The sequence below is a fragment of the Anomaloglossus baeobatrachus genome, chromosome 12 (genome assembly GCF_048569485.1).
Source record: "Anomaloglossus baeobatrachus isolate aAnoBae1 chromosome 12, aAnoBae1.hap1, whole genome shotgun sequence".
Taxonomy (NCBI): Eukaryota; Metazoa; Chordata; class Amphibia; order Anura; family Aromobatidae; genus Anomaloglossus; species Anomaloglossus baeobatrachus.
The window spans coordinates 134,216,067-134,233,032 of record NC_134364.1 but is presented as its reverse complement, the minus strand read 5'-3'; the positions used below and the strand labels follow the sequence as shown (position 1 = coordinate 134,233,032).

The following is a 16,966-nucleotide window of genomic DNA, read 5'->3' as shown; positions in this document are numbered from 1 at the left end:
GCCACCATCGCCATCATCATCATCAGTCACACACAGCCACCATCACCATCATCAGTCACACACAGCCACCACTGCCATCATCATCATCAGTCACACAGAGCCACCACCGCCATCATCATCATCAGTCACACACAGCCACCATCGCCATCATCATCATCAGTCACACACAGCCACCATCGCCATCATCATCATCAGTCACACACAGCCACCATCACCATCATCAGTCACACACAGCCACCACCGCCATCACCATCATCAGTCACACACAGCCATCACCATCATCATCATCAGTCACACACAGCCACCACCGCCATCATCATCAGTCACACACAGCCACCACCGCCACCATCACCATTATCAACAGTCACAAACAGCCACTACCGCCATCATCATCATCAGTCACACACAGCCACCATCATCAGTCACGAACAGCCACCACCGTCATCATCAGTCACACACAGCCACCACCGCCACCATCATCAACAGTCACAAACAGCCACTACCACCATCATCATCAGTCACACACAGCCACCACCGCCATCATCATCATCAGTGTCACACAGCCACCACCGCCATCATCAGTGTCACACAGCCACCACCGCCATCATCATCATCAGTCGCACACAGCCACCACCGCCATCATCATCATCAGTCGCACACAGCCACCACCGCCATCATCATCATCAGTCGCACACAGCCACTACCGCCATCATCATTAGTCACACACAGCCGCCACCACCGCCATCATCATCATCAGTGTCACACAGCCACCACCGCCATCATCATCATCAGTCACACACAGCCACCACCGCCATCATCATCAGTCACACACAGCCACCACCGCCATCATCATCATCAGTCACACACAGCCACCACCGCCATCATCATCATGAGTCGCAGACAGCCACCACCGCCATCATCATCATCAGTTGCACACAGCCACCACCGCCGTCATCATCATGAGTCCCACACAGCCACCACCGTCATCATCATCGTCAGTCCCACACAGCCACCACCGCCATCATTAGTCCCACACAGCCACCACCGCCATCATCATGATCAGTCCCACACAGCCACCACCGCCATCATCATGATCAGTCCCACACAGCCGTAACCGCCATCATCATCATCAGTCCCACACAGCCACCACCGCCATCATCATGATCAGTCCCACACAGCCACAACCGCCGTCATCATCGTCAGTCCCACACAGCCACCACCGCCATCATCAGTCCCACACAGCCACCACCGCCATCATCATGATCAGTCCCACACAGCCACCACCGCCATCATCATGATCAGTCCCACACAGCCACCACCGCCATCATCAGTCCCACACAGCCACCACCGCCATCATCATGATCAGTCCCACACAGCCACCACCGCCATCATCATGATCAGTCCCACACAGCCACCACCGCCATCATCAGTCCCACACAGCCACCACCGCCATCATCATGATCAGTCCCACACAGCCACCATCGCCGTCATCAGTCAAACACAGCCACCACCGCTATCATCATCCTCATCATCATCAACACACAGCCATCATCATCATCTACACACAGCCATCATCCACACACACATACAGCCATCATCACCATCAACACACACAGCCATCATCATCACACACACACAGCCATCATCATCATCATCATCATCACACACACACACACACACACATGTTCTAACGTGCCCTATGCTCTTGTTCCTTCCGCTGCACCCGCAGCAAAGCAGCTGACGTCAGCGCTGCTCGGGGCGCTCTACTGAGCTTGAGTTGAACGCCGCCGTCGATTGCTTCACCCTGACATCTGATTGAACTCCGCTTTTGATTGCTTCTCCCTGGCGGCTTCTCCAATGCGGAAGTGCGGCCGGCCGCGGCTGCAATGTGAAAGAGCGGCTGGCGACCGCTAAATGACTGGAGGCAGTGGAGGGCAAATATCAAGTGTTCTGCACTTTGTCTGCGGGCCGCATAAATCAGACTGGTGGGCCGCATGCGGCCCGGGGGCCGCGTGTTTGAGACCCCTGTCCTAGAGTCATTATCATCTTGATGGGAAGTATCCCAGGCTCGCTCGACACGTTTCTTTCCAATTGTGTTTTGGGGTTCATCAAGAGACAAAGAAAAATGGCACAATCGCCATCACTTTCTTGGATTACTCATATGGCAAAAAAGATGTCACCCCAGGCCTGTGCATGTGGTAGAGATAAGGTATTTTCTGTTTAAATTTGATTTACTGCCTAGTGTTCATCTTTGAGATCTATACGTTCTACTGTTAGTCAAAGCTCTACTGAGCAAACACCGGCTCATCCAATCCCAAGAGAAATGAGAACAACTTCCATGACTGGACAGCCTACTACACTAGATTTCTTCGGCAGCCGCACATCGCTTCATCTTCAAACTGAGGGTGATAAATAGTATATGCTAGAGTAGATGGTAAGTGCTGCATCAAGTGGCCTCTCCTCTTCTTGCACCTCAACATTACACACAATTCATACCTCAGAGGTGCCACTCCAGTTACACTTGTGTTAAAAAATATACTCTTAAATATATTTTTCTTCAAATACGTAAAGGCGCATGAAAGAAAGAACTTCAAAAATGTAAAAAATAAATGTATTTTATCTATTTAAAAATGGTTGCCAGGGTTCAGTTACAGAAAGGAAAAATAATATACTGTTAGGGCCAGGTGGACGGGCAAACCCAGGAGGTGGATCCACTGGGCCGAACTCCCCGATGATGGCAAGGGGTCCGGTAGCCGGAGCACTATAGGTAGCAGGACAGTCCGGGCACAAGAGCACAATGAAGAAGTCCCTGGGACCACGGAGTCACTGATGGTAGTCCGGGTGACGGAGCTCAGGTTCGGAAGCCGGGATGATGTCAGGCGGGGTCCGGAACCGTTGGAGCGAGATGACGGGTCACCGCAGGGATCAGAGATGGTACGGACTGTCAGGATGGCAGATAGGCAGCGTACGGGGTTCGGGATTCGGCAGGACCGGATGGCAAGGCAGGATCGGCTCTAGAAGAGAGAGAGGTAAGTATCTCACAGGAACACAAGGAGACCTGACTCCTAGCTTGGGAAACACGAAGAACAGGCCCCGCCCACTTGGACACTAATCCCCTTTATACCCTGTACCTGGGTGCTTCATTTCCTGTCAGTGGACGCTGGCCCTTTAAGAAAGGGTCAGTGACCGCGCGCACGCCCTAATGCGCATGCGCACGGCCCGGGTGCCAGAAGCCAGAGCAGGGAGCTGAGAGGAGGAAGCAGCAGAGCCGGGCTGGGGCTGGGAAGCCGACGGGCGCCGGGAGCGGGGACCAGGAGGCCTGGGAAGCGCGGGCAATGGAGTCTGGAGAGCGGGGAGCGTGGCAGGTGAGCCAGGGAGCGGAGCAGGGGACCCGGGGAGCGTGACAGTACCCCCCCCACGCCCCCCTCCCCGCACCCGGACAGGAAGGCACGGATCAGAGGAGTGCCCACATTCTCCCGGGGCTCCCAGGACCTATCCTCAGGACCATACCCTGCCCAGTCCACCAGGAAGAACTGTCGACCCCGTACGGTCTTCATGGCCACGATATCCCTTACCGCATAGATGTCATCATCGGCAATAGGAGGAGGAGCCGAACTGGCAGCAGCGGAGAAGGGACCAAGGACAACCGGCTTGAGCAGAGAGACGTGGAAGGAGTTGGGTATCCTCATCGTGGCCGGGAGTTGCAGTTTGTAGGAGACCTCATTGATCTTGCTGAGGACTTTAAACGGCCCGATGTAGCGAGGACCCAGCTTGTAGGATGGTAGCTTCAATCGGACGTACTTGGAAGCAAGCCAGACGAGATCTCCTGGAGAGAAACACGGAGGATCCAGACGCCTCTTGTCTGCGTGTCTCTTCATCCGCAGGGAGGCACGTGCAAGGGACGCCTTAACTGAGTCCCAAATGGTTGTGAAGTCACGGGCTACAGCATCAGCAGCAGGGATATCCGAGGAAGAGGATACAGGCAATGGGACGGTAGGCTGAAGTCCGTAAACGACATGGAAGGGAGAGCTGGAGGAGGACTCACTGACGTGGTGATTATGGGAGAATTCAGCCCAAGGAAGAAGCGTGGACCAATCGTCATGATGGGCGTTGACGTAGTGACGTAAGAAGGAGGTCAATATCTGATTGACCCGTTCCACTTGGCCGTTCGACTGAGGATGGTAGGCTGAAGAAAAGTCCAGAGTCACTCCCAGATGTTTGCAGAGAGCCCTCCAGAAGCGGGAGGTGAACTGAGTTCCTCTGTCGGACACAATGTGTGATGGAAAGCCATGCAAGCGGAAGATGTGATGTATATAGGCGTCCGCGAGTTCCTGGGCAGAGGGCAGTCCAGCCATAGGGACGAAATGAGCCATTTTGGAGAACCGATCCACCACGACCCATATGACTGTGTGTCCGGAGGACAATGGCAAGTCCGTAATAAAGTCCATCGCAATGTGTTGCCACGGAACTGAGGGTATAGGCAGAGGCAGAAGACGGCCATATGGCAGGTGTTTGGGCGTCTTGTTCCTGGCACAAGAGGAGCAGGCAGAGACAAAAGAGGTGACGTCCATGCGAAGGGATGGCCACCAGTAATGACGTACAATCGTACTCCATGTTTTCTTCTGACCAGCATAACCGGCTATTTTCGAGGCATGGCCCCAGTGTAACACTTTTTGCCTGTCAGTCTCAGAGACATAGGTCTTCCCGGGCGGTATCTGGGCCAGGGTGACAGGAGCCACCGGAATGATTTTACTAGGACAGATGATGGGTTGGGATGTCTCCTCCTCCTGCTCCTTGGGCATGAAAGACCTGGACAAGGCATCAGCGCGTACATTCTTGTCCGCGGGTCGGAAATGGAGCTGGAAATTGAATCTGGCAAAGAACAAGGACCACCTGGCTTGCCGTGGGTTCAGTCGCTGAGCAGACCGCAGGTATTCCAGGTTCTTGTGGTCCGTGTAAATAATAACGGGGTACACTGCTCCTTCCAGAAGATAGCGCCATTCCTCCAGAGCCAGTTTGACTGCCAATAGCTCTCGGTCACCGATGGTGTAGTTGCGTTCAGGCGCTGAGAAGCTCTTGGAGAAGAAACCGCAAGTCACCATCTTCCCGGAGGAGGACTTCTGCATGAGCACTGCTCCGGCTACCGAGGAGGAGGCATCCACCTCCAAGGTGAACTGGCGGTTTAACTCCGGACGGTGGAGTACAGGAGAGGAGGCAAATGCCTGCTTCAGAGAGCCAAACGCGGCGTCGGCCGCAGGTGACCAGTCCTTTGGATTAGCCCCCTTCTTGGTCAAGGCGGAGAGAGGAGCAGTCAGAGCAGAGAAGTGAGGGATGAACTGGCGGTAATAGTTGGCGAATCCCAGAAAGCGTTGGATTGCCTTCAGTCCAGAAGGAGGAGGCCAGTTGAGAATGGAAGAGACCTTCTTTGGATCCATCTGCAGTCCGGTATCGGTGATGAGGTAACCCAGGAAGGGGAGAGAAGACTGCTCAAAGACACACTTCTCGTACTTGGCGTACAGACGATTTTCTCTCAGTCTTTGTAGAACCAGTTGCACGTTCTCTCTGTGGGTCTGGAGGTCCGGAGAGAAGACAAGGATATCATCCAGATACACCACCACACAGACGTAGAGTAGGTCCCGGAAAACGTCGTTCACTAATTCTTGGAAGACTGCTGGTGCGTTACACAGGCCGAAGGGCATCACGCAGTATTCATAGTGCCCATCGCGAGTATTGAACGCGGTCTTCCATTCGTCCCCAGAGAGGATGCGGACCAGGTTGTAGGCACCCCGAAGATCCAACTTGGTGAACACACGAGCTCCTCTAAGCCAATCAAACAATTCGGGGATGAGCGGCAGGGGGTACTTGTTTTTCACGGTGATTTGGTTCAATCCCCGGTAGTCTATGCATGGGCGTAAGTCGCCCTCTTTCTTCTTAACGAAGAAGAAGCCGGCTCCAGCAGGAGAGGAGGATCTCCGAATGAATCCCCTTGCCAGGCTCTCTGTGATATACGTAGTCATGGCCCTTGTTTCGGCTGGAGACAGTGGATATATCCGTCCTCGAGGTGGTGTAGTTCCCGGGAGCAGGTCAATGGCACAATCGTAAGGACGATGTGGCGGAAGCACCTCTGACTCCTTTTTATCAATGACGTCCGCGAAAGACCAATAGGCCGAGGGCAGTCCCGGTAGGGACTCTGGAACCGGAGGTCGCCGGATGGGTTGTATGGTCTTCAGACAGTTCTCATGGCAAGAAGAGCCCCATCGGGTGATTTCACCAGTGCCCCAGCTGACAGATGGTTCGTGTGTCCGTAACCAGGGAAGTCCCAGCAGGATTTGATGTGACATGTGTGGGAGGACGTAGAGAGCGATGTTCTCGGTGTTCAGAGCACCGATACGCAGTTCGACCGGCCTGGTGATCCAGGAGATGGTGTCAGAGAGGGGTCTCCCATCCACAGAGGCTATCACGAGGGGTTTGTCGAGTGGAGTAACAGGCACCTGGTACTTGTCCACCGTGGCCTGCTGGATGAAATTGCCTGCTGCCCCGGAATCGAGGTACGCCTCAGCCGTGAACCGCATCTCTCCCGTTGTCACTTGCACAGTCCATGTGACCGGGTCTGAGAGAGTCCCAGCACCTAGGGTGGCCTCTCCTACCAACCCTAGGCTTTGGAGTTTCCCGGCCTCTCTGGACAGGAGCGTAGCAGGTGTGTGCCCTCTCCGCAGTAGAAGCAGAGACCCTTGGCGAGCCGCTCTGCTCGACGTTGTTCAGACTGCCGCACACGGTCGATCTGCATGGGCTCATGGACGGAGACACCAGATGCCGTTGACTGGAGTACGGTGGGCTTCTGCGGAGGAGAGGAATGCCGTACCGAGCGTCTCTCACGGGACACCTCTTTGGATCGCTCCTGAAAGCGAATGTCCACTCGAGTCGCTAGGGTAATCAGGGCATCCAGGGTGGACGGTACGTCACGACCAGCCAGCTCATCTTTGATTCGACCCGAGAGTCCCTCCCAGAAGGCGGCGGTTAGGGCCTCGTTGTTCCACCCGAGTTCCGAAGCTAAGGTGCGAAAACGGATGGCGTATTGACCCACCGTCTGAGTTCCCTGACGTAACCGGAGAAGAGATGAGGCAGACGCGGAGGCGCGTCCGGGCTCGTCAAAGGTGCCACGAAATGCCTGCAGGAACTCCTGGAGGTTCTTGGTCATAGGGTCCTCCTTCTCCCACAAGGGGTTCATCCACGCCAGTGCCTCGCCCTCTAGATGAGACATTATGAAGGCGACCTTGGCTTGGTCGGAGGCAAACAAATGCGGCAGCTGCTTGAAATGGAGGGAGCATTGGTTTATAAATCCCCAGCAGGTCTTGGGATCTCCGGCGTATCGGGGTGGTGAGGCCAAACGAAGCCTGGAAGCATCCGAGGAGGCTGCCACGGGAGCAGGGGCCGTGGATTGGCTAGTGAAGGCCCGAGACGCTGAAGATGTGACCGATGCTTGTAGCGTGTTCAAGCGGGCGTCCACGGAAGTCATAAAGTTCAGCATGCGGGTCTGAGTCTCACGCTGGCGTTGGAGTTCCTCATGCAAGGCCGCTAGTGCTTCGGCGGGATCCATGGCCTGTTCTTACTGTTAGGGCCAGGTGGACGGGCAAACCCAGGAGGTGGATCCACTGGGCCGAACTCCCCGATGATGGCAAGGGGTCCGGTAGCCGGAGCACTATAGGTAGCAGGACAGTCCGGGCACAAGAGCACACTGAAGAAGTCCCTGGGACCACGGAGTCACTGATGGTAGTCCGGGTGACGGAGCTCAGGTTCGGAAGCCGGGATGATGTCAGGCGGGGTCCGGAACCGTTGGAGCGAGATGACGGGTCACCGCAGGGATCAGAGATGGTACGGACTGTCAGGATGGCAGATAGGCAGCGTACGGGGTTCGGGATTCGGCAGGACCGGATGGCAAGGCAGGATCGGCTCTAGAAGAGAGAGAGGTAAGTATCTCACAGGAACACAAGGAGACCTGACTCCTAGCTTGGGAAACACGAAGAACAGGCCCCGCCCACTTGGACACTAATCCCCTTTATACCCTGTACCTGTGTGCTTCATTTCCTGTCAGTGGACGCTGGCCCTTTAAGAAAGGGTCAGTGACCGCGCGCGCGCCCTAATGCGCATGCGCGCGGCCCGGGTGCCAGAAGCCAGAGCAGGGAGCTGAGAGGAGGAAGCAGCAGAGCCGGGCTGGGGCTGGGAAGCCGACGGGCGCCGGGAGCGGGGACCAGGAGGCCTGGGAAGCGCGGGCAATGGAGTCTGGAGAGCGGGGAGCATGGCAGGTGAGCCGGGGAGCGGAGCAGGGGACCCGGGGAGCGTGACATATACTTCATTAGCTTACGGAAAAAGAGTTCATTTAGTCCATACTGATCAATAGGAAATCTTCACCCATCTCTCCTTGGATTCTGAATGGCAAAGCAGGGGTGATCTCCTAGGCTGGACAGCATGTGTTCATCTTGCAGCCTCTAATCATTCTGGCAGCAGGCAACGTGCAGGAGCGAGCAGTAGCCCCCTCCATCGTGTGTTATATGACAACTGTCCAGTCCATATAGGGTGTTTTAGTTGAACATAGTTCCATATGACATAATCTTCTAGAAGCTTCTAGAAGGTTTATATATATCCTTCCATGTCAGTACTCAAGTATATTCAATATGGATATTTTAATATCTATTCCTTATAAAAACTTTATTAATAAACTATGCCCTCCAACATAAACAGAACTGTGAACATATATGTCCTACTATGAAATATTTGATAACTAGATGTATTAATTTTAATGTTTTTACAACTTGTTTCCACCACATTACAAATCTCCAACCGGCAAACTGACTGTGGGGAACCACACATGGGCGAGTCTGCAGAGCTGATCACATATTCTATCCAATGGGCATCACATATCTGCGCTAAAGATTCCCAGACTCAAGAGGAGGAAAGCATCTGCAACGATGCCCACTGGCTGGGGCCCCAAATATAATTGGAGCCCCAGCCAGTGGCTACCACCTCTAGTCCAAATTTAGAAAAAAAGGGGGGGATTAATTGTCCTTTAGGATTTTTATTGTATAAAAAATAGTTTGACGATCTGGGTAAAGTTGTCCTGTTAATCAAATATATTATATATGCATATTATATATATATATATATATATATATAAAATCTGTATCACAGTGTATATATATATATATGTATATATTTTTTTTCCCGTTGAATAAATACAAGTATATCAATGTGTGTATATACAATGCCTTGCGAAAGTATTCGTCCCCCTTGAATTTTTCAACCTTTTCCCACATTTCAGGCTTCAAACATAAAGATGAAAAATTTTAATTTTATGGTGAAGAATCAACAACAAGTGGGACACAATTGTGAAGTTGAATGATATTTATTGCTTATTTTAAACTTTTATAAAAAATAAAAAACTGAAAATTGGGGCGTGCAATATTATTCGGCCCCTTTAAGTTAATACTTTGTAGCGCCCCCTTTTGCTGCGATTACAGCTGCAGTCTCTTGGGGTATGTGTCTATCAGTTTTGCACATCGAGAAACTGAAATTCTCACCCATTCTTCCTTTGTAAACAGCTGGAGCTGAGTGAGGTTGGATGGAGGCGTTTGTGAACAGCAGTTTTCAGCTCTTTCCACAGATTCTTGATTGGGTTCAGGTCTGGACTGTGACTTGGCCATTCTAACACCTGGATACGGTTATTTGTGAACCATTCCATTGTAGATTTTGCTTTATGTTTGGGATCATTGTCTTGTTGGAAGACAAATCTCTGTCCCAGTCTCAAGTCTTTTGCAGATTCCAACAGGTTTTCTTCAAGAATGGTCCTGTATTTGGCTCCATCCATCTTCCCATCAATTTTAACCATCTTCCCTGTCCCTGCTGAAGAAAAGCAGGCCCAAACCTTGATGCTGCCACCACCATGTTTGACAGTGGGGATGGTGTGTTCAGGGTGATGAGCTGTGTTGCTTTTACGCCAAACATATCATTTGGCATTGTGCCCAAAAAGTTCGATTTTGGTTTCATCTGACCAGAGCCCCTTCCTCCACATGTTTGGTGTCTCCAGGTGGCTTGTGGCAAACTTTAAACAACACTTTTTATGGAAATCTTTGAGAAATGGCTTTCTTCTTGCCACTCTTCCATAAAGGCCAGATTTGTGTTGTGTACGACTGATTGTTGCCCTATGGACAGACTCTCCCACCTCAGCTGTAGATCTCTGCAGATCATCCAGAGGGATCATGGGCCTCTTGGCTGCATCTCTGATTAGTCATTTCCTTGTTTGAGATGACATTTTTGAGGGACGGCCGGGTCTTGCTAGATTTGCAGTGATATGATACTCCTTCCATTTCAATATGATCGCTTGCACAGTGCTCCTTGGGATGTTTAAAGTTGTGAAAATCTTTTTGTAATCAAATCCAGTTTTTAACTTCTCCACAACAGTATCGCGGACCTGCCTGTTGTGTTCCTTGGTCTTCATGATGCTCTCTGTGCTTTAAAGAGAACACTGAGACTAGGTGCATTTATACGGAGACTAGATTACACACAGGGGCTTATATTTATCATCATCAGTCATTTAGGACAACATTGGATCATTCAGAGATCCTCAATGAACTTCTGGAGTGAGTTTGCTTCACTGAAAGTAAAGGGGCCGAATAAAATTGCACGCCACAATTTTCAGTTTATTATTCTTTACAAAAGTTTAAAATAAGCAATAAATTTCATTTAACTTCACAATTGTGTCCCACTTGTTGTTGATTCTTCACCATAAAATTTAAACTTGTTATCTTTTTCTTTGAAGCCTGAAATGTGGAAAAGGTTGAAAAATTCAAGTGAGGCCGAATACTTTCACAAGGCACTATATATATACACAAGTCTGATTTGTCGTCTCAGTCTGTCCATTGGTCTGAGGATGAAACGCGGAGAAGGACAACTCAATTCCCAGCCTAGAACAAAAAGCTCTCCAAAATCTAGACACAAACTGGACTCCCATGTCGGTACAACGTTCTCAGGAATACCATACAAACAAACCACCTGACGAAGAAGCAAAGGCACCAACTCCGAAGCTGATGGCAACTTAGGCAGTGGCACCAAATTAATCATTTTGGAAAATCTATCACAGATTACTCAAATAACCGTCATCCCCTGAGAAACAGGGAGATCGGAAATAAAATCCATTGAGATGTGAGTCCATGGTCTCTTAGGCACCGGCAATGGTAAGAACAGTCCACTAGAATGAGAACAACAAGGCTTGGATCTTGAACAGATCCCACAGGATTGCACAAAACTCCTCACATCACAATATAGAGAAGGCCACCAAAAGGACCTGCTCACCAAATCCCTGGTGCCAAAAATCCCAGGATGACCAGCCAACACAGAACAATACATTTCAGACATAACTTTACTCCTCTATTGGTCAGGAACATACAATTTCCCCACAGGACATTTTTCAGGTTTGTTCTGAAATTCCTCAAGAGCAAATCTCAAATCAGGTGAAAGAGAGAATCACTCCCTCATGCAGGATGGTAGCAGGCTCGGTGACATCCAGAGAATCAGCATAAAAACTCCTAGAAAGGGCATCCGCCTTAATATTCTTAGTGCCCGGAATATAACCACAAAATTAAAGCGCGTGAAAAACAAGGCCCATCTAGCCTGCCTGGGATTCAACCTCCTGGCAGATTCCAGATAGATCAAATTCTTATGATCAGTGAGTACAACAATTTGATGTCTCGCCCCCTCCAGCCAATGTCGCCATTCTTCAAATGCCCACTTCATACCAAACAATTCCAGATTCCCCACATCATAATTTCGTTCTGGTGGTGAAAATTTCCAGGAAAAGAAAGCACAGGGTCTAATTTTTGAGGTCACACGGTCTCTTTGAGACCAGACAGCCCCAGCTCTGATCTCCGACGCATCAATCTCCACCTGAAATGGAATAGAGACATCAGGTTGCCACAAGACTGGAGCAGAAGTAAACCTCCTTTTAAGCTCCCGAAAAGCCAAGACTGCCTTTGGAGACCAATTCACAACATTAGCTCCCTTTTTGGTCAAATCAGTCAATGGCTTGACAGTACTGGAAAAATTGCCAATGAATTTATGATAGAAATTAGCAAAACCCAAAAACTTCTGAAGGGCTTTCAAAGAAGTAGGCTGAACCCAATCATGAATGGCCTGGACCTTGACCGGATTCATCTCAATAGAAGATGGGGACAAAATAAACCCTAAAAAAGAGATCTTTTGTACACCAAAAAGACATTTCGATCCCTTAACATATAACGCATTGTCCCTGAGAATCTGAAACACTGTCCGAACCTGTTCAATATGAGAATCCCAGTCATCAGAAAAAATCAAAATGTCATCCAAATAGACAATCAAAAACTTGTCAACAAAGTCCCAGAAAATATCGTTCATGAAAGATTGGAAGATGGAAGGGGCATTAGTGAGCACAAAGGGCATCAGTAGGTACTCAAAATGCCCATAAGGGGTATTAAATGCCGTCTTCCATTCATCACCCTGTTTAATGCGAATGAGATTATACGCTCCCTGAAGATCGAGCTTAGTAAACCAACTAGCACCCTTCACTCTGGAAAACAGGTCAGAAATTTCAGGCAATGGATACTGATATTTAACCGTAATTTAATTAAGGAGACGATCGTCAATACAGGGCCGCAATGAGCCATCCTTCTTGGCCACAAAGAAAAAAACGGCACCCAAAGGTGAAGATGACGGTCTGATGTGACCCTTCTCCAAAGACTCCTTAATATAAGTCCGCATAGCAACATGTTCAGGTACAGATAAATTGAAAAGCCGTCCCTTAGGAAATTTACATCCAGGCACTAATTTAAGAGCCAAAAACAGGAGATACGAGTATATATGCAATAGAAATATTTTTATTAATATGAAAGAGACATACGCAACACAGCATAGAATATTAAAAACAACTACCAATAAATCAAGGGGGGCACAAGATATAAGGTGTGAATAGTTGTCAAGGGTTTGTCAATGTAAAGGCCTGTCTCAGGACAGATTAATATAATGATGTAATGGGACTTAGTCTATATATGTCTGCCCCTAATAGTCGTGGAAAAGGTAAGGCCAAAAAAAAAGTATGTATATAAACACAACACAGGACAGGAGAAAAAATTCCGAAATACTCAGTCCATACGTGTCCGTCTCTAATAGTCGTGAAAGAGGTAAGGCCAACATGTACACATAATCCATAACTGGATTATGGGTTTGCAACCAAGGGATTCTCAGTACAAAAATGTCATGCAAATAATGCAAGACCAAAAAGTTACAAACCTCCTAATGGTCAGGTGCGACCCGCATTGTCACCTGGGTCCAAAACTGGGGCTTATTTTCAGCTAAAGGAGTAGCATCAATACCCCTCAATGGATAGGAGCATGCAACGGCACCATGGGAAACCACAACGCTCAGGAAACCAAAATCCATCAAGTTCAGGGCAGCTCCTGAATCAATAAGAGCCATAGCAGAGTATGACGACAGGGAACAGATCAAAGAAATCAACAAAAAAAACTTAGGCTGTATACCGCCCACAGTAAACGAACGGGCAAATCGTTTCTTGCGCTTAGGGCAGAAAGAAATAGTATGAGAGGCGTCTCCACAGAAGAAACATAGCTTATTACACTGTCTATAACCCTGCCGTTCTGCCCTAGAAAGGACCCTATCACACTGCATAGGCTCTGGAGACCGCTCTGCGAGCGAAACCTCAGCACGCGTTGTTTTACGTTCCTGCAAACGTCTATCAATCTGAATGGCCAATGACATAGAGGCATCGAGACCAGAGGGGACAGGAAAGCCCTAAATTATATACCAAATAAAGATGCTCAAAGTAGATATTTACCACAACCAAAAGATTACTACTTTTATATAAAACCGTATAATTTTATTAGTATCAAAACTACGTACATAACAAACAATTAAAGATCAAGAAGGAGAGAGGAAAGATAATCTTACCCTATCCTGTCCCTTCCTACATACGGGGGTTGGCATCCTAGATATGAAGACGCCCCCGTTCCACGACTATTGACCCTGGGTTATGCCCTCCGTGCTAGGTTATGAGTGTATTTCCTCTCAGAGATGAAAAACAACCCCTAAAGCGGTAACACCACAGTGAGGAAGAAGTGCTCAGTCCACAGTGGCTAATTTGTCTGTATCACCACTCAGACGAGTAGGGATTTGGGGCCTAGGGGTTCGTCAGATATCCATAAGTCTGTGTGCTCAGTAGCAGAGACAGCTAAGTAAGTCACATCATTTATGAAACAAGATAATGCTGGTCATGAAATGCCCGACGCGTTTCGCCCTTGTCAATATCAATATTCAGGGGCTCATCAGGGGCTTTTCAACATTTTCTTGAAAGAATTTTTCGTTTTTGAACAAATCTGTGACAAACACAACCAAATAAAACCCTCATTAGTTATAGGTCCAAAGATCCAATTAAATAACAAGTGTAGGTGTTCATAGAAAACACCGATACTGACCAGCAGTAGTTGATTTGCCACTTCAGGGGTATATAGGAAATTAATGTGCTGCCTACTTAGCTGGTCTATCATGGGGCGTATCAGGATGAATTTATCACCTTTGTAGGTAAACACATTAGTAATATACTTTCCTAAATTGAAAACCATTCCCCTTGGGGTGAGGACCATGCTTCAAGAGACAGTACCTTTCTGAATGATGGTTCCTGTGTCAGTCAAAAATCAATGGTATCCACAACACTACTGGACTCTATCAAGAGAATAAGATACCGATTTGCTCCCTGATGTTGGTATTTGGGGACAATTAAGCAACTAAGTACATTATGATAATTCTATATTAGGTCCCCAATATTAGATTACCTGAAATAATTTATGTTTGCTCCACCCTGGACCATGCTTATATCACTCACAATAATGGTTAAGGAATGTGGCTGTATATATCGCCACCAACAAAACAACTGCTAAAAGAAGGGACCTAGGGAGACAAAGGTACAAGGGACCCAGGTTAATACTGATACAATTAGGACAACATAAGGGGTGTACCAATGACATAGAGCTATGGGGCAATACATTGTATGCATCTGACGGAGTAAATACTTCCAAATGGTCAGCCACCTACCAGAGGCAATAGAATCACTTATGCAGCCTCCAGTATTAGAAGAAAGGGTGCATATGGCCCATAGTCCTGTATAAAAAAGAGGGGTTCATTTGTAGTTCCATATAGTAAGGGACCAGCCCTTTCTCTCTCCCCAAGATAAAAAAACACATACCTGATCGCTGTCCCACAATGGGGCAAGGGGTAACAACAGAGATCTACAGCAACCGGTATCCAAAGTACAGATTATATACACACTATTTAGACACCCAGTTATCATGTTGCTCACTAGTAATAGTTGTAGGGGCCCTACCTTGTAGCAGTCCGTGTGGAGGATTCCAGGTCTAGCATCCAGTGGTCGCTGACCCAGTAAAATGGAGCAGGCTATTTAAAGCAAAATTTGGCGCCATCACAAGGAGGAAACCGGAAGTGACGTTACGCCACACACTTCATCGTCCCAGCGTGTATAGTAACCGCTCGCGTCACTCCCGATCACGTGATCAGGTGATGTGCATCTCTTATTTCCGTGCCCAGAACCGACAAGACACGTTCCTAGTTATTGGAATTTGCACATAGTGCTCGCGCATGCGCGGTGCGATATTTGTCCTATTTGTTATGGATAAGTGCTGGCGCCTGCGTGGTGGTTTATTGTAGAAGTACTGGATCAACAGACCATTGTGCGCACAGTAGTTAGTAATGAATTACATACTAGGGCCACACAGGGTTACCTATGTTATAGGAATAAGAGCAGAGCAGGTAACGGGTCTAAGAGACCATACATATGTCTGAGTGACAATATAGGACTCAAGGGTCCCATCATTTGCAATACTATTGGAGCAAATTCTCTGGCCATAAATGATATAAATATTAATAATACATTAATATTAAATCAATGTACTAATTTTAGGATCATTGGACATAGTTTTTACAAACATGAGGGGGGGGGATAAAAGAGGCACACAGAAAGTTATATTTGCAATTATAAGATATTGTATAGCGAGTGACAGTAAATTCATTACTGTAACTGTAGACCCATCTCAAATTTGCGGGTCTATTACATTAAAAGGAAGGTCTACTACAGACACAGTATTCCTAAATATGATGGCTGGATCCAATTTGTTTTAGATGAAGGGCGTAAAGCTAATCGTTTCATTCAGGCCATCAGGATGCACAGAGCCCATCCAGAAGATCCATCTTGCTTCTCTTTGTAATAAGAGAGCATCCCAATCTCCCTTTCTCTCAGGCTCTGGTACTGTTTCGATGGATTTGAAACTCGCACCCTCCATTTTGCCCGCATGTTGGAGGTTCATGTGGCGTGCAATAGGTGTGTCGCGTTGATTGCGGACATCACCAAGATGTTCTCCAATCCACACCCTAAGCTGTCTTTTAGTTTTGCCAATGTAATTCTTTGGACACCCACAACTAAATAAATAGATGACCCCTTGGGTCCGACAGTTGGCAAAGTTTCTATTTTTATATGTTCTTCCTGTTTTGACACTTTGAAATTCATTTGATGGGGAGATGTACTTACAAAACTTGCAAGCCCCGCACCGAAAAGTGCCATTCTCACGTGTCCTAAGCCAAGCACTCCCAGATGTCCCTGGGGCCACATAGTGGCTTTTAACCACATGGTCCTTCAGATTACGGCCTCTACGGAATGTCACTGATGGATAAGGGAGAATGTTGTCTTTAATGTCTGGGTCCTGTTTCAGAATACTTTGTTACCAAATTTGTCCAAATATTAGTCATACAGCATCACTCTATTTAACAATTCACACCACTATCTCGTGATTTTACTCTTGAGATCCCCAGAGTATAATGATGCAAAATAGACAACTCAATAAACATTTCTTGGATAAAA

The 16,966-nt window shown here is 48.2% G+C and overlaps 1 protein-coding gene across 3 annotated transcripts in view; it reads left to right on the top strand.

The window, feature by feature from the left end:
* The window catches only part of GANC (glucosidase alpha, neutral C), a 594,745-nt gene that overhangs the window by 447,410 nt on the left and 130,369 nt on the right, over positions 1-16,966 (top strand). The gene's annotated exons all lie outside the window — the stretch shown is intronic.